General features: G+C 36.0%; 1 protein-coding gene across 1 annotated transcript in view; it reads left to right on the top strand.

Annotated features, from left to right (window-relative positions):
- The first annotated feature begins 17,802 nt into the window (after positions 1-17,802).
- Sema2a (Semaphorin 2a) overlaps positions 17,803-23,246 on the top strand; it is a 114,808-nt gene continuing 109,364 nt past the window's right edge. Inside the window, exon 1 of the mRNA XM_028300708.1 lies at positions 17,803-18,061. The gene's annotated coding sequence lies outside the window, so the exon portion shown is untranslated. The remainder of the gene's footprint in view (positions 18,062-23,246) is intronic.

The following is a 23,246-nucleotide window of genomic DNA, read 5'->3' as shown; positions in this document are numbered from 1 at the left end:
AAAATAATAAAAAAAATATTTGGTTGGTATTTTCGCGAAAAACGACTGTTGCTTATAGACCACATTGCCAAATAGGGGTACTTAAATAAAATATTGAGATATATTATAGAATTAATTTGTTAATATGAAAATCATAAAAAAAATCAATCGTATTTCACATTTTATGCATTAAACTATTTTTTGACCATTTTCGCAAAGTCGACAACGACCTTTTTCTCCAACATTTGATAGATGACTTATGTCATCATACTTCATGATCAATATGCCGAGCCAAGGTTGGCTTTTTATTTTCTCTTTAGTTTCTGAAACTGGTATGTTACCGTTATATGCTATAGTTGTTGACTTCAACGCAAGAAAAACGTGTTTATCATTTAAATCAGTTCAGCGATATAAGCGTGAAGACAGACAACACAGAGACAGACAACAAATTCTTCCTCTCTCCTAAAATGCTGTGCCCGACAGGGTCCATAATTGCATCCAAAGTAATTACCATACCATCTCTATAACATATTCATGTAATACATGATTGATTTATTGGGTATTGACACTCGTTTGTATTGACAAAAAGTTAAACCTATTTTGTTAGATGTTTGGCACTGTTGCTTCTAGGCAACATCGAGGTTCGGAAGCATGTCATGTATTAGAAAACACTGTTTCTACGCCAAATATTGCTTTATATGATTAGTTTGATTTATTATGAACAAAATTTATACAAAACAAAAACAATTGGAGATCATAAAATAGTATAAAATCATAAAACTTCCGTCTTTGTTATTCTCATTGCGCGTCATCTTGACATCTGACAGAAATATGGATATAAAATCACTCAAAACTAAGTCGACGACCGATTTACTAGTGTTTTGCTGAACTAAGCTTCGTGACAAAATCGAACGATTTGCACAAAACTTATTATTAGGTCCTGTAGAAATATTCAAAGTGGTTGTTGCTTAAAAGCATCACTGCCAAATGAAGGGTTAAACATTGTCCTGACAATTAAGTTTATTGCGTCACAAACTTGCAAGCGTCTAATCTTTTACAATGTCGACACTTTTCACATGTGCTTTGTAAAGGCACCTACTTGCTTTAGAAATTGTAACCTTTTTCAGTAGAAACTGTGTTTAATAGTTCTGTTTTAGCAAGAAATAAATAATAATAATATAAAAAATTGACAAAATGTAATTAAGTTAGGAAAATACAGATTAACGGGTAAGGCTGGGTTGCACCATCTCACTTTAAATTTGACAAACGTCAAAAATCTGTCAAGCTCCATACAAAAAGCACCGGTTATCGTTATAGTTACGGTCAAAGTTAGGTGGTGCAACTCAGCCTAAGTGTGTGACAGGTTGGGAATTTTATACCCATCAAAAACAATACTTGTTAAAAAAACCAAGTCTCGCAACTCAGTTGTTCTACGGTAAAAAGTTGTGAGATCCATGTAATACCAAGTCCAGGCCAGGAAATCTTTAACGTTTTACATAAATTATAGACTTGGCCATCGCACTAAATAATTTAATTTACACGTGTTTTCATGCGATGGATTCAGTTAGGTAGGTACAGATGATACTTTAAGAAATACTATTCCAAGTATATTCAGCTCTCTCCCAAACTCTACCCTTGGCTATAGGTATTCTTGTCACTTTTCTCATACAATTTGTAAATACAGAAAACGTTTCGGAATACGATAGTAGATAGAAGATAGACACTATTACACGTAACCTGCGGTCAAGTCCGGTCATATCATCCGGGTCCCCGGGGACCTTTCCCTAATTGAACGTGGCTGGCCTCCGGAATTCGCCACCGATTATTAATTTAATCTTAGCGATATCTTGTACTAGTTTAGTATTTATGAGCATATCCGATATAAGATGTTATCCAGGTAGGTAACTTTCTGAAATGAATTGGTTGTTGACCAAACTTGTAGTTGTAGATTTTATCACAAATCCTATCCAACTATAATTGCTTTCTAGCTGTAGATTAATTTACTATAGTTCTGGTACACTTGCGCGAAGACACAAGCGCGAAAAGCCATTTGCGCGCACAGACACTTCGCGATAANTTCAGTACTTTGGCCTTCATACGTTGTAGTAAGACAGTATTTGCATACGCTGATGATTTTGGAAATTTTGAAGAAAAACTATCGTTTTATAATTTCCATGTACTAATTACCGTATATTTATAATCACCGTTGTATGAAATTATTACCTACAAATTGCACTCACGATTGAATAAGTATGATGATAAAATATGAAATATACCTAGACTTTCGCATAACAACTTTACGGTATTTTCTTCCAATCTGACAATCAAAATTTAAAAAAACTTTCGTTATAGTAACCTCGAAATAGATTCAAATCGAATCTACGAATGTTCAGCTTCAGTTGCTGCATGGTTGTTGGATTTAATAGTATATTTTAACCCCTAACGTGACCCCACAAAAAGAAGTTACCTGGAGTGAAATCGAGGCTTTCTGATGGCCAGGAGATGTCACCACTGCATGAAACATGTCTCGTACCAGATATTTATTTTTACTATTAGTATAATTGATATTAACATCTTAAATCATTAATTAATTCTAATATAATACCACTAACATCTATCCATAATACCTTTGCCCTAAGAAGATGAGATTTTCCAACAGTAACACTTACCTGGAGTGATCACATTAAAGAACAAAAGAGAACCAATCAACAGACAATGGGACTTTTCAAGGCAAGAGTGTATAGGCACTTTGTACCATCCTAAACTGCATCCTACCTGCTTTGTTATGCATAGAAAAAACTTCGTGATATGGGTACTGGACAGAAGAAGCTTGGAGAATAAACTAATACAAATGGATCCTAAAACCCATGTAGACATGGCATCGACTTAGCCTCGCAAATGTAGAAATACTTTAACGTTTTCAAAATAAAGTTTTAAAAATCTTGAGCTGTGCACCTTGGTTTACAAAGTCCACTGAAGTGATACCAAACGTCAAAGAGGGTGTGGAAAATCCTGAAAAAAAAAATTGTAAAAACTCTGTAAAACTCATTTATTTCTGTAAGTAGGCTTTAAAAAAGCACTTTTGCAACCAAAGACTAGACCTTCATGCAATCTATATGCTGCATCCCTTCTAAATTCTAAGAATTCTGCATTTAGGCTCAGGAGAAATCGAATAGCATCAATCTGAAAACTTATTGTAAAAGAATCGAGGTGACAAATCATGGGATATGCTGAGCTGGAACTGTCATTATTACAAATTCAATTTAATCTGATAATGGGTGATGGCTGATCGCAGATAGATTAAAAAGAGGAAAAATCACTTAAATCATTAATTATTTTTTCGATATATTACACTGCACAACAGCATTTCTGATGATTGAGTTATGTTACATGATATTGGTCGAATTTTTAATGACGATTTCAAATCTGTGATTGAAATATCTGTATCAGCTCTGGTTAAAAAAATATGACACTTGGGTCTTTTTGTAAAAAAACACTCTTTTTTTAGAGATGATCCTATTTTATGAAGTTGTTAAGTTGAAAAAACTTTCTTTTATTTGACTTCCTTGCTGATGCTGAAGGCAGACAGCTCTTCTGAATGTTTCAACAGCAGTCAGCCATCATGTGTGCATTCCAGTAGCCCTGATAGCGTCCCTCTATCGTACGAAGGCCCTGGAGGATTTGCTCGCCATGTACCTCACTTAGATCCTTAAGAGTTGTGATAAAATTGTTCAGGTGATTGCGAAGAGAGTGTAATTCGATGTTTATATTACATCCAACCAAAAAAACATGTTTGTAAGTGACTCATACGTTGTTCGATGTGTAAGAATAGATTGTCTTCGAGACAGGCATGATAATACCAGCTTTGATTCTCCTATCCTTTAGAATTATACATACGGCTTTTTTTTCTTATTTTTTATTGGTTTTGTATTTTTTTTCTTTTTTTTACAGGTTTAGTAAATTTTTTTTACTCTGTTTTCTTTTTATTTTCTGTGCTGTTAGTAACATTCTTATTAAATAAATATTTAGTTACTCTTTAACTCATTTAGTTTAATGAATTTGTCCGTAATCAGGTGTTGACATAAGTATCCAATATGGCCTACCATGCTGAAATAAGGCCTAGGCCTTATTAGATATCTCGCTCTTGTTGTCTTTAAAAATTTACAAATAATGCATCTATAGCCAGTAGTACAAATTAAGGTAATTATTAGCTAGTAAGAAATATTTAGAAACGATTACTAAGAAAAGATTAATCTAAAACAGCGTTATTTTACCGAAAATTTAAGATGAAATCGCCAGATTTTTATAAGAGAGCACGAAATCACCCACCACCTTAGAAGAACGCGTGCCAATTGGTGCTGGGATCGTGGATCGGGACACTCTTGCACTCTACCGGGTTGTAGGGCATATGAGTACGTGTCCTTGAAGTATTATCCCGGTTGGATTTATTTATCTGTGTTTTCTGATGTATAGGCCTTATTAGAACGTAGGCCTTATTTGTATCAAGTACCTTACATTAGCGCAAATGGACGTTTGCGCGAAAGACAAGTTATTTTTGTAAACAGTAAAGAAGTTGTAAGTTACAAATACTTCTTTAAGCTAGAAAAATAAAAAAGTTTTTTTACAAAAACACCCCTTGATTAAATGCCTAAAGCTTTCCCAGTAGGTTAAAGCGCCAACCTAATGGTTAAGTAGTATTACCCTGAATATCAGTCCTAGCGAATTGTCTACGCAAAATACGCCGTCATATATCCAACAGCATTCTGCTGAGACAGCCAATATTATCCTCACAATAGGCAAGATATGTAATTCTCTCCGCGATAGATACGAATGATATTACGAAAGCCGATGTGTCTATCTTATCTGTTGTAGTGTTTTGCTTACGTCGCCTTTTGTTACTTTTCTGAGATTATTCTATCTAGCATTGTTTGTTTCACAGTTTTATTCAGGCATCATCAGTAGCAAATTACTTATTCGTAAAATCGTACTTAATACTTAGGCACCTACTCAAATTTATCTTCTGACTGATGTCGAGAACTTAAACTACCTTCTTAAATATTCCATTTGGATTGTAGAGTAGATTTAAATATAACAGAAATTACCTTTAAATTTTGTAGTTCAGTCTATCTTTAATCTTACCCTCTTATTCTTATCTAAGAGCAAACAGTGCAAATTAAAAAGCTATCTAGAAATGTAGGTGTTAGACAACCAGGAGCACAGTAACCACGGCTCATCTAAAACATTAAAAGTTAGTTGCTAACAATGAATAAGCATTGCGACTGCCAATTGTCCCAGAATAACTTGAACTGAATTGTGGCATAGGATTAACTACTCAGCGAACATTCGGAACTTCACCGGCGAGATCATTCCCTCTAATATTCAATTTAACTTTGACACTTCTCCCTCCTCACGCAACCACCGGGCTTTTTGTTTTAAGATATGATTTTGAATTTTCCAAATTGCCAGCAATATTAATGAGTTCCGTTGGTCTTCAATGTGTTTGTTGAATCTATCTATACTTATATTGTAAAGCTGAAAAGTTGTTTTGTTTCTTTGCTTGAACGCGCTAATCAAAGGAACTATATTGGTCCGATTTAGCCCATATATCGAGGAAGGTTTTAGGCTGTATAACATCACTCTTCAGCCATTAGGGGCGGAGCAGTAAAGAAAATGTTACAAAAAAGAAAAATTATTAAACTATTTTCACGCGTACGAAATCGCGGGCAAAAATAGTAAATTGATATAATTTTGTACCAAAATACCAATAAAATTGTTATTTCAAGGCAAAGTATCAGAAATAACGATTCATCTCCGTGAAATAACGAAGGTAGCGTATAGCTCAACGAGTTAGAAAACTAAAAAGGCAATGGGCATTGGGAAAGGCAGGGAACGTAGATTAAAGGAACATAGTCGATGGGAAAATATTCTACCTAACTAGGTTATAGGTGTCTTCGCCTAACCTGCGCGCAGGATACAGTAATTGGGTTTCATTCAGCTATCAACCTATACCATAGAATAGAATAAGGAAATTTCGACAGATTCATCCAGCAATGGAAGGAAGTCGAACCTTAACTTCGCACTCTTCCTATGTTCTTCTGACTAATTTCGTTGCGGGTCCAATGACAGTTTAACTTTCCCCCGAGACAGATTTTGACCTTCATTGGTTGGGTTTTTATGGCGGTCAAGCTGTAGATCCTGGCTACACAGGAGTTGCAGCGGTGGGAACGAGAGGTGGGAATAGTCCCGGGTTCATCCATTATCTAAGTAGCTCAGATGGAAGAGCAGTCACCCGGCAAGCGAAAGGTCGTAGGTACGTATCCCACCTTATGCAGTTCGACTTTTTCAAATTTAAAACAAGAAAGGTTGGGAATGGTTATGTTGGATAAATTATAGTAAGTAGTTGTTCAAAATAATAATGTCCTAACTTTAATACATCGATAAAGTCATTATAACTATTTAGTGCCGAATACATGCCTAGTTCTATCGCCTATCAGCTGAATGGGTAATCATAAAGTTCTCTCTGACGCTGAATATGGCGCCATAACTTATGTAACAATTCCGAAAGTGTAACTAAGTCTTAACAACCCTTTGAACTGAGGCAAGTTAAAATGGATTATTGAGTAGTATCTGCATATGCTTAACCTCAATATATTCCATTTTAGTTCCAACTTGAGTGTGTAATAGGAATTTTAATTCGATGATCTACTCTAACTAGCAGTTTAAACAGAGACGGTTTAGGCTCCTAAAAGCTAGAGCCTTGTGTAACTAGTTCCAATTGAATTGGGACTTCGCATTTAGGTTGTAATAGAATACCTAATTCAATCAAATTGTCTGAGCATAATAATATTTGTCTGTCAAATAATGAAATTAAATGACTTAAATCAAAGTTTGGAATTTAATCAGCTATTTTTAAACGAGTTATTCTTGAAGTTACTATTAAAATGTCCCCTCATTTTAGTTTTTGTTTAAAGTACTATGAATCTCAATGACATGACTTTTCTGATGAACTTGTTCAGCTATCTGCTTCTATGAAAGTGACTTTGTTACTCTGATGTCTAGTATTATTTGAGATTTTGATGCTTTAGTTCATAGTTTCTTCTCAGAATACGCCTAAGAAAATATTCCAAATATACATGTCAAAGCACATATTTTACGAAAAAATATAAAAGAATTTTATTGCTAAAGGGCTTTCGAAACAGGGCGCCCTGGATAGCTCACTATATTTTTTTAAATACTTTATTTTTACAAACATACTTTTAGAAAAGAAGAATATGAATTCAGAGAATCCAATTTATGAGAGATAAATAATTAACNTAATTAGGATGAGAACGCCTAATCGTGAGAATGACCGTTAAAAGCAAATAATATATTTTGACTTTGACCCGACATTAATATTCAACAGTTAGTTGTTCAATTAATTAATTATTACTCTTGTTAAAACAAAGAAAGTGGGTCTAAAATGAAAATAGGGATTCAATGAAGGCTAAAAATTAATTAAGCATGCAATAAAAAACCGATTGTTATTTTTTCTTAAAAGGCTAACCTCTTTCTTTATCCTTTGACCACGGGTAGTGTGCCTGACAGGCAATTTTCTACAGTATTATAATGTGTTTATTTTCCTTTATTACGCGCACTGTACCACAAAATGTTTTTGAACGCGGTCCAACTAACTTTTACGGATTCAGTTTAGTTTGTTAATCGTGTTTAGATAGTGTTAAAGAGATTATATTTTGCTTGATAATCTCTGAAATACTGGGTTTGTTTTACGTTTTGAGTTTAGTTACTAAGGGTAGTTTTTATGTATTTTTTTAATGAACTTAAAGTAGCTCAAATCCAAGCGATTTAAATCTTTATGAAGCAGTGAGCTTTGACGTGTGGGAGAGCATGGGGTGATAGTATCTTTTATAACTGATATTAATTTCTCAGCTTTACTTACTATGACGACATAGGTAGGTATGTATGATTTTAGGTTCGAATCTTAATGGTGGCAAATTTTATTGTCAATGTTATCATGAGATAATTAATCATAATAATATATGGAATATGGATAGTAAACTTTACGTTTTATTGGATCTAAGATTAGATGAGTTAAAGAAATTTTACTTAAGGCTAAAATACTGTTTATTTATGACATAGGTATAATATTTACCTACCTTGTTTTATAACAGTTGTTTAGCTGTGAAAATGTCCACTGCAAAACACGTTCCAATTTAATCCTAATAAGAGAACATAAAGGTGGTTTCCCGACTGTGGCAAGGGTACGTGGCCGAGTCAGCGTTCTGAGACGCAAGTGCAATGGTGTCCGGGTGTCCGGACTCCGGACTGTCCGGCCAATGTTGGTTATTGCCCACGTATCTGGGTGTTTTCCGGGCCAATGCCCAATATTTGTCGCAGGGATGCGTAGGTTTTGCCCGATATAGAAACGAGCTTTTATTTTTGTGTGGTTTCGATTATTTGCTGAGATGTACAAATACACATTATATTTTTTGATTTTATTGTGTGCTTTTTACACATCGGTCTACATAAAGCTCGCTAACAGCGGACACCTTTTAACCTGGTTATGTGTATTGTTTTCTTTACCTTACCCACGTTAGTTACGAACGAGTCATTAGAGCTACCTATCTATCTCAATGTGCTATAGATTTTTTTTATCCACAACGAGGAAGCTCTTGGCCTGTATCTCACTTGATGGTAAGTGATGATCAGGCCGAAGGTGGAAGCGAGCTTCACCCCGAATCCTCAACCACGGAGGAACTGGCTATCTTACCTCTAATTGCCGGAACACAATAATGCTGTTGACATTGTTGTCATGGCGACAGACTTAGGTAAGATGGTGGTAGCTAGCCGGCGGACTTAGAACAATCCCTACCACCAACCAAACCGAACAGAAAAATCTGCCCCCAGAATTCCTCAGGAAATCGAACCCGGGACCTCTGCGTCTGTAGCAGGTGGTCTTACCACTAGACCAGAGACCTAGACAACAGAGGCGGTTTATCAAATAAACCTATTGTATGAATATGGGAGCGATTTGAACAACCCTATCAAATATCTATTTAGATAATAGTCTTAATGGTAATAGTAATATCTTAATGTTAGCTAATTATCTCGACATGTAAGCTTACACAATAGAAAATCATTTATCTCAAGCTAACCGCTGCGGTACGCACTAATTAAATGAATCAAACATAATACCTGACTAGACTGGTAATACCTAAAACTATTTACTATAATGAGGCTACAAAGAGATAGTATCTTACCCTTACTTAATACCAGGGTGATGACCCTTACTGGATGCAAGCGGCGCAGAACCGGTCTTTGTGGAAATCCTTGGGGGAGGCCTTTGTCCAGCAGTGGACGTCTTTCGGCTGAAACAATAACAACAACAACAACAACTTACCAGTGTGTGAGTTCTCAATCATCACAATGATTGATGATTCTGTGGGCTTAGTGTGAGTTTACATGAAACGTCTTCACTAATGAGCGCGTAAAAATGTTTGACGGACTGTACAGCGCCGCTAGCGAAAACTTTCAAGAACTAAAATTTTCATATTTTTTTAACGCGCTCACTAGTGAGGACGTTTGATGAAAACTCACACTAAGCCCTCTGATCTGGAAACGTAAGATGTAAGACTTAATAGAGGAATTAGAACTAGGATTCACGCAGAACGCTATACGAGACTTACGGTCGTATTCAGAAACATTACTATGAGGTCTCACAGTGCGTGTGGACGCACAGGGTGACACACGAACCAATCACAGAGCTCTATTCAACGCTGTGCGTTCGATTTGGTGCTTCACATAAGCAAGCATCGTTTGTGAATACGGGCATTAGAAGCTTGGTTCTCCATACCATAAGATATGACTTTTTAGAGTACACGCAATACCTTGGCGTTATTTTGCATGAAACTGTTTTTGGTGGGATTTTTTTACTTTTTTCTAGTCATTCAAGTTAATTTATTCACCTCTTTAAATTTATTAAGTCAGCTATAGGTAGCTACGCTTAATTATGAGTAGTTAATGTGTATTTTGTGTGACCTATAAAAAGTACTGCTTCTCTAAAATAAATCCATGAAATCTCATCGCATTTGATCTCAGGTACCCATCTAAGATTAAAGGGCGTCATTGTCCATCCACGAAATTTTTCGCCCCAGTTATATCGAACTGTAACCGGCATGGACGACAGTTTTGGTTTCGTGATTTCGTTACTATTAGGGAGGCCGGACCGTTTCACGTTTATTGGCCAAAGATACGACTGGATTTGTGGAAGCAATTTCCTTTATACATTTTGTTTTGTCCTTTTTCCTACAGTTTGATGGGCCACGGTGAGTTGTGGCCGAACTTCGATTTAGCAGAACTACTTGAATTGATACGCATCTCTACCTCTAGTTCTGAATAGAAAGGGAGAAATTTAATTATACAGTCCGATCACGTAGCCAAGATTGAACGAAAACTAATTTAGCGCCGAAGTTCTTTTTGAAAAATCAAACGTTACGGACCTTCCTGTCTTGGAATAGAAGGTATTTGGAGTTTGGAACAGTACCGTCTTGATTGGCAGCGGTTTGTTTAGTGCGTAAAAGGAAATAAGTACAATATTATTTTTAGACATTACTAATAAGCGTGGGTGCTTCGAAAATAATTACGTTTATAGGTATCATTGTACGAGCCCACCACCAACTACCAACAACAAAATACATTTCACTAACATAACGTATCCGTCATACCTAAAAATGAAGCATATTATTTCTGTTATTTATAAACATGTGATCATTATCTTATGCTCTACATACAAACATACATGACTAACCCTAATAAATTACACACAAAATTGGTAGTATTATTCATCAACTGAGTAGCATTCGACGTGTTCATTGAAATTAAAATAAAACTAGGTTTTGTTTCCAAGACCCGCACGTACTAATTATGAAAACTACTTACCTTGAAAGCATTAAATTATGTTCCGTGACTACTGCGGTAACAACTCCACACACGTATTTCCCGCCACGTAATAACGTAAACTAGTGAGACTAACGTTTCGTTGGGAAATTTAAAACCGTTTACCCGAGTCATCCCATCTTATCGTCTTAAAGATTCATGTTTTCTCTCCTCCTCAATGTCGTGCCTTTCACTGGGTATGCCCCTATAGTGTAAAGGTAAGAAAGTGTGCCTCCCTTTAAACCAAATAAACATGACATCGTCATTCAGGCGGGCTGTGAGGGACCCTGGTCGGTCGTCGCGACCTCTCCTTTATCCGCGGGTTTTTGTTGGACCTCCACATTCTCACCCTATACATTTGTTGGGAATGTACCGACCGGCGCATTTACCTTGCTTTGACATTTGATCGCGTTTCGGTAAGGGTACGATTACTTAAGTTTGGGAGGTAAATCGGCGTAATGAAAGCTAAGTTGAACCTTCAAGTACCTACGGGTGCAATCGAAGCAAGTCAGAATAAACGTTTCTGAAACTTACTAACCATACCTACATGTTGTTCATCGATTTTGATAATTTGAGTTTAGGAAAAAATACGTAAACCAATCTCAATATTTTACTCAAATTTTACAAATTAACCCCTAAAATTAAACATAGAATACTTAAAACATTTCAGCGCAAAACGCCGTTGACGCCGCCCCATTGAAAATACAATCATTCAAAACGATTAGTTCCCTAGAGTGGACATGAAAACGCAACGTGACGAAGGCATGTACCAAATGAGTCCCAAACCGAGAAGTCCCGTGCCATTTGAGGAATCAATCAAAGCAAACGCTCACAATCAGAGCGGGTCGGAGCTAATCAAACTAATGGGTCGAGCAGTCGCCCATCCGGCGACCAGCCCGCAACAAATCACAACAATAACACTGACGCCTGATCGATTACGGCTCAATATCGACTCGATTCGATTACCGTTACACCTGATACGTCCCTGTTTATGAATTTATTTTCGGCACTCATTTGTTTTGAATATTTTCGAACGAACCAAATCGGATTATTTAAACACCAGGCACCGTTTATGTGACGTCGGAAAATGCAGTTTTGATGTTAGGAATTTCAACTTTTTTATGTAGTTTGCCCTTTTGTTCTGTTTTAAAATCGGCGGGTTTCGGAAGCACTGCCAGGTAATTACATCTTTTGTTATTATAGTGTTAGCATTACCTATACTTAAAATCTGTAGAGAGGTCAATTCTGTACATGAAATATATTTTCAAAATAACTATCAGGGGGTGATTAGTGATCGATACTGATGCCAAAAATGCAATCAGTAAATTTTTTGTCTGTCTGTCTGTCTGTCCGTCCGTCTGTATGTTCCTTATAGAAACAAAAACTTCTTGACGGATTTTAACGAAACTTGGTACAATTATTCTTCATACTCCTGGGCAGGTTATAGTATAGGTACTTAGAAATTCCCACGGGAACGGGAATTAGCGGGAAAATCCTTTTGTATGAAAAATCTAAACCGCTTAAGTTAGACGCTTGAAATTTGGGATGCAGGTACCTTAGTAAACTTAAAGCTTAGTTACAATAGGATATTGCAAAATTCCCACGGGAACGGAAGTTAGCGGGAAAAAAACATTTGTATGAAAAAATCTAAACCGCGTAAGATAGATGTAGGGGATAAAACGGGATCCACGCGTAAGAAGTCGCGGGCGGCCGCTAGTGTAAGTATTAATTGTAATCCATAGTCTGCAGTAATAAGTAAAATTCTAGACTAGATAAACTTCGGTTTACAGTTAGAACTTCTTATTTTAAAGAGAAAATTACACGGATGATCTTAAAGAATGGTAGAACTCTCTACCTATGGTTATTGTCAATATCAATCTACAAAAATTAAACAATTGTATGATATTAGAGATAACATCTATATGTCTCCTTTTCCTAATTAATCTCATTTCAAAAATAACAGCAGTTACTCTCTAACCTTTGAGGCTAGTTAAATATTTGAATCTGCAACGTTCACATTTGATTTTTTTAATCATGTAGCAGCCCAACTAGTCTATCGTTTTGTGGCGAGCAAAATTTCAAATACCAATGTGGAATCCTCTCGCGTCGAGTTAGGATCAGCGCGGACCTTTTGGACATTTATGAAGACAAACACTGCGCTTGACTCGTGTTTACTCTCTCTAAATTAAGAGACGTACTGACTGCGAGTTGCCATCGTAATATTTGTAGCAACACATAAATCTGGCCAGAGTAATGTAGCGGTATTTTTATTGCAAAATCGTGCGTATTGCAACCACTTAGAAGCCACAGTTTTCAGCATGGCGTACCGTGTATGTACCTAGTGGTGTAAAGACCACAGTCATTTGTTTTGTTAAGCCTTTCTTAATACAATGAGTCATTAATTTAAGAAACGAAGGTAACGTTACAAAATATTTAATTTATGACAAAGTTGCTAGGTGAAAACATTGACGGTCATCGTATTTGTGTTCGCGAGTTGACGCCACTGGCGAGTGGTCCTGTCATTGGATAGAGGCGCCAAAGTGGTATGAAATGAAGAATTATTTTCACATTTAACCAGTGTTTACGACAGAGCAAGCAATACAGAACGCTTACTCAGCGAAACAAAATGTTGCAAGTGAAGCGAGTCTATCATTTTTAGCGCACCGCCGACGTCATGCCCGCGGGCGTTTGGACATTTATTAAGTAGGAAATACGGACAAACCGAAACGTCTGCTGTACGCCACACTGACTGTTTGCACCTCTTAATTAAAAGACGAATAACTGACGGACAGCTAATAAATATTCCAAACGCCAGAACTAGGCTATGATACGTATGTTTCGCTTGTCAGATTCTTTGGAGCGGGGAAACAATGTAGCATCGTCAAACAATGGAACGATCAAAATCAAGAAACAATGCTCACATTAAACTGCAAATACCTATGCTATTGGAAATCTGTAGCCACACAAATGCGTAACTCACCACACAATTGCAATTGCATTGCAGTCAACCTTAAAATAAACGTAACAAGTCCTCGCGAACATTGCTCGCGTTTACAATAGAAATATCTTTAGTATTCACCTGTCGGGCAATAATTCCATACGGCTTTACAGGACGTGCATTCGAGTGACATGCAGTAGCCAGCCTTGGCGGATACAACACAAAGGCGCTCATTTTTTTGCGCGCCTAACATAAAATCCAAATCAATGGTTAGCTCAACTCACTTTTGTTATTGCTCCTATTATATGGACTTTCGCTCCGGTCTATGGCAGGCTTTTTGACCACACGGTGAACTGCAGCCCGATTGCTTGTCGAGGTTTCATAAAAATTCATGGCGACATGTGAACGTTTGTTTCGTGTTCATGCCACATTCGTTTTCTGATGGACGTTGCTATTTTTAATCATTTCGCCTACTCGACGAAATGTTGATATAGTTTGTTATTAGATTTACCAAGAATGTTACTTTTCTTTGTATACCAAGAAAACATCTAACGCTAGTTTCCCTATTCAAATGTTTCGGGAAAACATTTCCAAGAAAATGACGGCCACATCGCGAGCCGTCTCCAAACATAATATTGGCTAATACAAAAGCCACAAAAGATTACAAAAGATCACTCCGCCGGCTTATTCTAAGGCAGTCTTAAAGACAGGTAGCGACATCCATAGCCGCTAGGTACATCTTACTCTGCAGCAAAATAAAACAAGAACAGCTGCTTATTGTATCGCTGACAGCAAAGCCTTGGTGCGCCATTGTGAGCTCCTTGGAAGAAATATAATAGCGACTTACTTGATCCTGAGAAGCCACAATACGTCGTCATTATTTCGCGCTTACGGAGCTAGAAGGCCTCTTTTCACTCCATTTGCTTGGCTAGTGTGGCGTCACGTTGAAACAATCGAAGGTTCAACCGGCAGGCCATTGTTTTGACGGCTCTAAAAGTTGAATTTGACGGAGCTCGAGTGCGCTAGCTTATGAAGTTCGTAACACACACTTCAATAACATTTCTTAGAATCGTTATTTTATTTACTTTGATGTTTGTTACTCGAAATTGTTTATATCACGTTCCAATTTCACCTTTTCTGAAAATATGAAATTGTTAAAGAAAACGAAAACATTTGTCAGACCGCTCGTCTTACTAGCTTAAAGCAGCTTTAAGTGCGTAGGTACTCATAGCAATAAATAAAGAATAAAACAAAAAACGAACATCTCTGCAAATTCCCTTTGTGCGCTTATCCTTCTGTGAAGGTTTTCAAAAAACGAGCACAAAGCAACATTGGTTAGTGCACCGGTTTTAGTTCTATCTGACACGAAACACAATTCACTCGTATTTTTGTGGGATTGGTCCGCGGGTTGAGATTCGGAAGCTAATGAAGTGTATCGCGGACACTTTACCCGTGTCAACCTGTCAGAAACACGTCATATTTACGAGATTTCTCTTTTGTTTTTTAAGCGATCGCGACGTCGATTGCCATTAGGATGAGCGGAGCTGATAATGCAAGTGCCAGCTTTTCGGGAAATACATCGGTTTGAGCGACCTTCGTGTGCTAGCTGTCAGTTCACATCAGGGATGAGTTCGAAGAAAAAAATTGCGTGAGAACATAATACGACACCCATTTTTAACCACTCGATTGGTACTCGACACCTTTACATCCTTTTTAACCCAAATTAAGTCAGGTCTAGGCAAACAAGCGACTTGATCGACAGACTAATGAGATTTGCGGTTATTTGATATACGAGTATAAGCTGTCACTCTCACGTCTAATTTTCATACATACATACATACATAATTTCAAACATAGCAATTCCTAATAATACCAAGTCGTTAAGTGAAATAATAATCCTCTTTCAATAGCCTCATAATTATGTATTATGTCAAGTGTTTAAAGATACTAATATTATCTTTACGGTATTTTTTTTCTAGATTTTCTAGGCTAGAATTACCTTTGTTCTTTTAGAAAAGTTATGCCGTAAAAATGGGTAAGGGTGTCAACTACGCAACTGATCGTCTTAATCAAGCCACAGCAAACATGTAAAAAACAACCCATTGTCACCAAATACCACAATGCCTGCAAAAAATTTGTGCAACGCGTTGTTAAAGTCACGTAACACATGTTATAAGAGGAATGATCCCAAAAAAGTGCCTGATATAGTGAAGCGAACACTTCGTGGAAACCGGAGCTGGCTCCGCGCTGATCCTAATGTACCGCGACACCGTATCACAATATACAGTTTGTTTCCCGGTAGGTAACACACAAATTAGTGTAGTATTATGTTCGCGACCTCATTTGTTGGCGCTTGTTTTTCTGGGGAAGTGACAGGACCGCAAAGGTTGACGCGCGTGGGATGGGGTTTTTGTTTTGTTTTCGCAATTTTTTTTTATTGATAAATCTTCATGACGATTTTAGAGGACTAGGCATAAAATAATTATGAGTTAGTTTAGTCCTTAGAAAATTTTCATTTTATATGAACTGATGAATCCAGGGCAGCAGTGGTCTTCTCGTGATAATAAAATGTTATGAAAGCTGATGAAATGCAAAATGCAATTAAAGCTTTAGCAAACTTTTATCTGATTTATAATAGGTACAATCACTATTAAGGCTGACTCGTTTAATAAATGTCTCGAATCGCCCACATGTTACTTACATGTAATAATTTAATCTATTTGGAAACATTTAATAGACTCATTATTTATACTAATTTTCTCCTAGTTACAGCATTGAATTGATATTTTTCTTGTTTATTTTTAGGGGAACGTAATTTTAAAATTACTAGATAATTATTTGAGATACACCCCCACTGCTGTATTTACTGATTGTATAATTACACGCTTTTAAAAAAAATAAACACGTATCGTTCTACTCAGGAAATGAGTAATCAAATTTTAGATTTGGGTCAAAATAACCGATGATATTGTTCGTTAATTACGCCACTTTATACTTTAATTGCGCTGTAATGCCATAATAACACGTTCGTTTTAATTGAATTGTATCATTTGGCACAAAAAGTTCTATGGAAATAAAAGCAGATGTCTTCATTGTTGGGTCGGAGTTGCAACAAAAAGTGCGCGAGACGGAGCATGCAAAAAACAACCGAAATTTTGCGGCACACGTTAGACTACCTGCTACTTTGTGACATCTTGACGTAGGGCTGGTGCATGCATCATTTATTAGTTCCCAAGACTCGACTCACGACAACCATAAATCTTACACCAATCTTTTTTTTATTTCGCCAAACACGAAACTGGGTCAACCACATTCATTTTAAAACATTTCAAATTCACAATGTAAAGTTCTCTAAATTGAACAACGACGTTCAGACTCTCACGTTTTAATCGCAACAGAAAATCGAGGAATTATTACCGGTCTCACATTCATCGAAATCAATATCGAGGGTGCTGCAGATTGAACATCACGATTTGTGCAATAATCAGGTGACAACCCTAAAAGCTTCATCTGCCACTTGAACGATCGAAAGGTACGACGGCGCGCCGGTATCAGGAAGGAATGTACAGTGGGTGACTTGAACAGTTCCCGTCCCTCTCCCGCTCGACCGGCTTCACCTAAGCCCAATTTGCACGCCGTCTCATTCGCACACACCAACATTTTCAATACTTACCTGCGTAAAATGATATACATCTGTTGCGGTGTCGTTCTCTCGCTCGCACGCAAGCTTCGGAATGAATTGTTGATATACGCGTCTCGCTCGGATGTCTCATGAACAGGGGGTAGTAGACGGTGTTGGCACGCGCTTGTGTTGGTGTCCGTTTATTTAGTGAACTTGGAGCTCGCTTTCGTGTTTGTGCATAGGGTGTTGGGGCGTCATTGTGTGCGTGAGTTGTAGAGGCGCGACATAGCTTTGCCGTCTCCATGACTTAAAAGTTTTGTTCGGAATGAGACCAGCGAGCTAGTACTGCGCCGGCCGGCACGCCTGACGGACGTGTGTGCCACGCTCGCGCCAAACTTCTCCGTGACGCTACGAGTACTAAAACTTGTTTTGTTGATAATAACACTGAAAGTTCTACATTGTTCGCATTGTTTTTAACAACTTATTGCGTTGTTCTAAGAATAAAGTGATCTTTTATTCATTCAACTTTGTGTGTTACCTGATTTTTTTGTGAAACTGCAACGTGTTTGGTTCAATGGACTACAGAAGAGGTTGGCCGTTGCAACATTCTCCTATAGGCATTGTGTATCCAAATAACTCCGGCTCATTTTATCGTTATTTTCAATGGAAACTTAAAAGGAATGGACAGAACTTTGAAGTAAGGAACGTCATAGTCGTAAAATTTGTTGATGTTTTATCGAGATAAAGGAACTGAGTGTACCAAACGGTTGGTTTATAATGAACAAAACAAAATCCAAACATATTTCACGAAGAGCTTTACGAAATGTTGACGAAATATTAGTCAACAAACATTATAAAGCAGTTCATATCCCCAGTTGTGCAAATAATGGTTTAGAATTGAATCATTTTAGACCTCCAAAATTACCAGAAATCATCTCAAAAATATGCTACCACAGCGGTTTAGATTCGTCGAGTTGAACAACCTACGACGAGTATAAATAGACAACACAGACAGACAGTACAAACAGAAATCGCCGGTAGACGAGGAACCCCCTTTACAAATCATTAGCATGTCTTCAAAATGTTTTACTATCTGTGAAATGTTACGGAGTGAAAAGTCAGTGTATTTCAGTGTCGTTTTATTCAACCCTCTTTCTTTGATTTGACCGTGGATTTTATTGGTTTGAAACACGGTAAAAAAAAGTTTAAAGTAGAAAACGTTGAATTTAAAATGAAAATAGTACCTGATAGCTAGAATTTGGATTATTAAAACAATGTTTTAGTTGAAGTAGAAGAAGTCCCATTAATAAAATCAAATATAGATCTAAATGTTGATAGGAATTGAATATATAAAGCTGTGTTTTACTAGCAAATATTTGTTAATCTATAAAAGATTCAATAACATGAGGTCAATGTTTGAAAGATGGCCCTAAAATAATAACGGATTCTTTTTATTTATCATACCTACCTAAATAAGGTTTGTTTACATTATTCATAATAATAAGCAAATGAGATCTCAAAGCACGCATCTATTCATTCTCCTAATTAAGTAGCAAATTAATTAATTCAGAACCGCTCTGAAATCTGCTTCCCCTATTCAATAGCAATAGGCAACATAATAAATATGTATAATAATTGTGCAAGAAAGGAAACAAAACAAACAGAAGTCTTTTTCTAAAAATATAGACAAAAAAATATGTTATATGTTTTTATCAATACTATTAAAAAACCGTCAAGTAATATTGAATTTACAAAATATTTGAAGCGAAAAAAAAACACATTTTCCTCAAACCGAAAAAGTTGTAAACCAATTTACTTTACACACATTCAGAACTTCTGTACAATAAAGAATAAACAAAGGATAAAACAGAAACTGATGCTACACAACTATTATACAGTTCACATGCCACGTATACTATTCCAAAAGTTCTCCCCGTAGATATCAAAGTGGCCATAACGGTCCCCCTGTTCCATCCAGAGAATTACTACCTTTGGATACCTACGTGTGTTCCCATTGTGGGACCAAAGATTTATTTTATTCTTATCAATTACAAGAACAATCTCAAAGAGAACATCATTTATTATGAAAGAAAGACCATCATCAATCATGAGATAATAATAGAAGTATTGACTCTCAATTAAATTTATGGACTTTGCACTTACTCTAACAAAACAAAACAATGTGGAATAGCAATAAATAATTGAATTGAATTGAAAATAATAAATTTAAAATGAATCATTGAACCTGAAATTATGTGATCATAAAAATGGTGTAAGGTACACTATCAAATAATAAGGGACATCTAGTTGCCAAAATTTAAGATTAGTTTTTGGCAATTATTAATTAATGTGATTTTACAGAAAATATGTTTTGTCTTAAATTCCATTCTTCCATTCTACTAAACTTATTAAGCATTGATTAGAAAACTATGAAAATCAATTGTAGCTTGGCCTCGCAATGGGAACGCATCGTTTGCCGCCATGTTCTGCCTTGTCCTAAACAATTGATATCTCTATTTGTATCAATAATACGCCAGCAGACGTTTACGTTCATTTCGTACGTGTGCTGAATCCAGTGGCTGGAAGCATTGGCTTTCTTACCGACGTCATATTTATTGAAACTATTGGTTGTAACTAAATCTTTGTTCGAGACTTTCTGCGGAGCTTGTTACAAGTTTATTGTTAGCTGGATTTTGATGGCGAGCTTACTCGTGTATTCTATTTTCTAGTTGATTCCTTATTCAACGATTTATGAATTTAAAACAATCAAGTAATGTAAAGTTTTCCAACAATCACTTCTTTTATTAGCAGCTACTTCAGTTCTAGATATAAGCTTTTTTACTGCACAATCTTATTTGAGTAGATTGTCGTCTACCAAGAACCTTTCATCAAATTCTACAAGGAAATAACATCATGTTTGAACTCCCACACATTAATATTACTCCCACGGTAACTTCAAACACAAATTATAACCACAAATTGTATTCGTCTACAAAAACATTATCGTCGATTCGGAATCGTCTTATACTCGTATATTTCCATTTCATTTATCAAACATTCTTTTGATTGATATTGTAAGTAAATTATGATTCAGAGCTTCGGAGATCGAATAAGTGAACTCACCATCATTTTGCTTCAATATATTTAGCAGACCATTATTTATACTAACATTAAGTAACTGAGAGTAATATTCGATTCATTAGGTACTATATTCATTTGTATTTTCTACTATCTTTTGCCCTCGTTAATTTTGGTCTCTCAGAATTTTTCAAATTGGTTCAGTAGTTTCGGAGCCCATTCAATACAAAGTAATACAAACAATCAAATGTTTCTAGTTTAGAATATTTATGTAGATTGTAATTTCCTTATGACTGTATTTCAACTACAATCAACAAAATATCAGCAGCATTGTATCGATCAACGTCTAGCACCCAGTAACTAGGAATTTATTAATTTAATTTAATAGCCGTCTGTACTCAGACTCCAGTAAGATTCCCTTTGAATCCTCGCTAACATTTCTTGAGGTTGCGGTTAGGGAAACCAATAGCTACGTTAGTACCATTTAATTGATTTTGTACTCAGAAACTAATTACACTTGAGGTTTATGTAACCGAACTGTATAATAACTAGTGTGTTAGCTCTAACATAATCTCATATAAGTAATCCTTCTGATTATGGAATAATGTTAATGATTGCAGAATTGCCATGATGATTATAACACCTTCAGCACTATAAAAATTAGCCCAAATAGCTTCTTTAAAGAAACACAAACTTATAATAGACCCAAAATTAATTTTACTTTAAATTAAAAATTTGTATGAACTACATTCAACAATGCCACACAAACAATTCTGTCCCGATAGTAAGTATTCATTATTAGCCTACTTGTGATGTAGTTCTAAAGTAGAATCTTACTTAAGGTTGAATGAAGATGCAAACAAGATACAATATCATACAATTTCGCTAGAGGCAATAGTTATTTCTCTCACACACAATTATGACACGCATCTGTTTATGCCCGTATTATTTGTATTTGAGCCGCAGTACTATCGGCTCACCGATATTTATTCAGTTCCCTGCTAAGGAGCTTACAATTCGCTGCTGTTACAGTATTGTATTAATAATTCAAAGCGTATTTCCGAGGCCCGCCGTATCTCTTCGGGGCAGCCAATTTGTTTCTGGATTACTTGCTTCACATTCACGCAATCATTGATTACGCAGTCCGTTCTAAGTATTAGCTAATTTTATGGTCATTTCGTTAATTAATATCTGACTTGATGCTAATTTAATAGCACAAATTATTCAAGGAATAATTTGTTAGGAGATTTACATCTAATCCCTGAATCTCCAATTTAGTTGACAAAGGTAGACCATCTCATAAACATTATGGTACATTTAGTTGTCTGTATACAATTGAGTAATAAAAAAGTAATAATTAAAGTTATCATAAATTATGTACTAAATGTACACAATAGTAAAGACATAGGACATACTCATAATAAATCATGTAGTAAAATATTAGATTTAAAAGTTAACCTAATACTGGCAATAAAGACGACATTTAAACCTCCAAAGGCCAATATTTAATATTTCGTCCTAATTCAATTCATTCACAAAGTACTTACCCCGAGAAAGTATTATAAAATATAGTGACTATTTTAAACAAAGTAAAGCGAAAATTAAATTTTACAATGTGATATTCCAACCAAAGTTTCGTATTTTCGCTGATTCACAGGCTTCCAGAAATTTAAATTTATTTATTTTAGAAATAAATAAGCTAAATAATAATTTTGGAGTCCTTAATAACAGCCACATTATGTAAATTAGAGAATAAATTGTAACGGAACTCATAATGTTCATAAACTTTTGCTACAAAATGTTCATAATTATCAAATATAGACTTTAACATTGAAGTGGGCGAACCAATAATTGTAATTCAAATCCTTGCAAGCGTTAATTTGGTTAACGAAGATGCGTCGGCAGATATTTTTGCATGGCTTAATGGCCTGACATGGATACGGGTCGCGGAGGAAACATCGAGTATTGTGTTACAGGCTCAGTGGTCTTTATCGAGGCGAAATTTCATTATACGTACCCCATTCAATTGGAACACCTTCGCACAATTGGGAGGGCTGCCTCAATGGGTTGTCGGATGAAATTTCTTAACATTCTTCGCTCATTATGAGAGGCCTGTCGTGCTATAGGCAGCAGTAACGGTGTAATCGTATTGCGAAATGAGATCGACAGATATTAAAGGAGATTAAAGTCCTCTTAATGAACCCTTATAATAAAATTATACGTCGACTCCACCCAAAATTTCGAGCTTAATTACTATCTGCGAAAATTATTCCAAAGTATTGTATTTAACCTTCCGACGCGTTTTATTGAAAAGATTTAATCCCCAAGATATAAAATTAAATAATCCGTACGATTCCGTTTCATAACCCAGTTTCGTAATTAATTAAAAAGATTTTAATGCAGACAGAATACCTATTTGAAGAGGAAACTTTAAGTAGTGAGATTGATAAACAGCTTTTGAAGTTTGGATATAACGAACCTGGCGTGGTTATATGACAAACAAGTTTACGAAAGAAAAAATTAACAAGATAAAAAATCTCCTATCACGGAACATAAGTAGAGATGTAGTGAATCATCGGTAATGAAGACATCATTAAAGAACCGGTTACGTTCGAAATGACGGTGCTCCGAACTGAGAGGGCCATCGACTTTTTTCTGGGAATAATGTGCCACGACTTCGAACGAGTGATTCATTAA

Source organism: Ostrinia furnacalis, unplaced genomic scaffold, assembly GCF_004193835.3.
Source record: "Ostrinia furnacalis isolate ACB-3 unplaced genomic scaffold, ASM419383v2 OfSCF0780, whole genome shotgun sequence".
NCBI lineage: Eukaryota > Metazoa > Arthropoda > Insecta > Lepidoptera > Crambidae > Ostrinia > Ostrinia furnacalis.
Note: the sequence above shows the minus strand (reverse complement) of the source record. Positions and strands in the feature narration are given on the sequence as shown.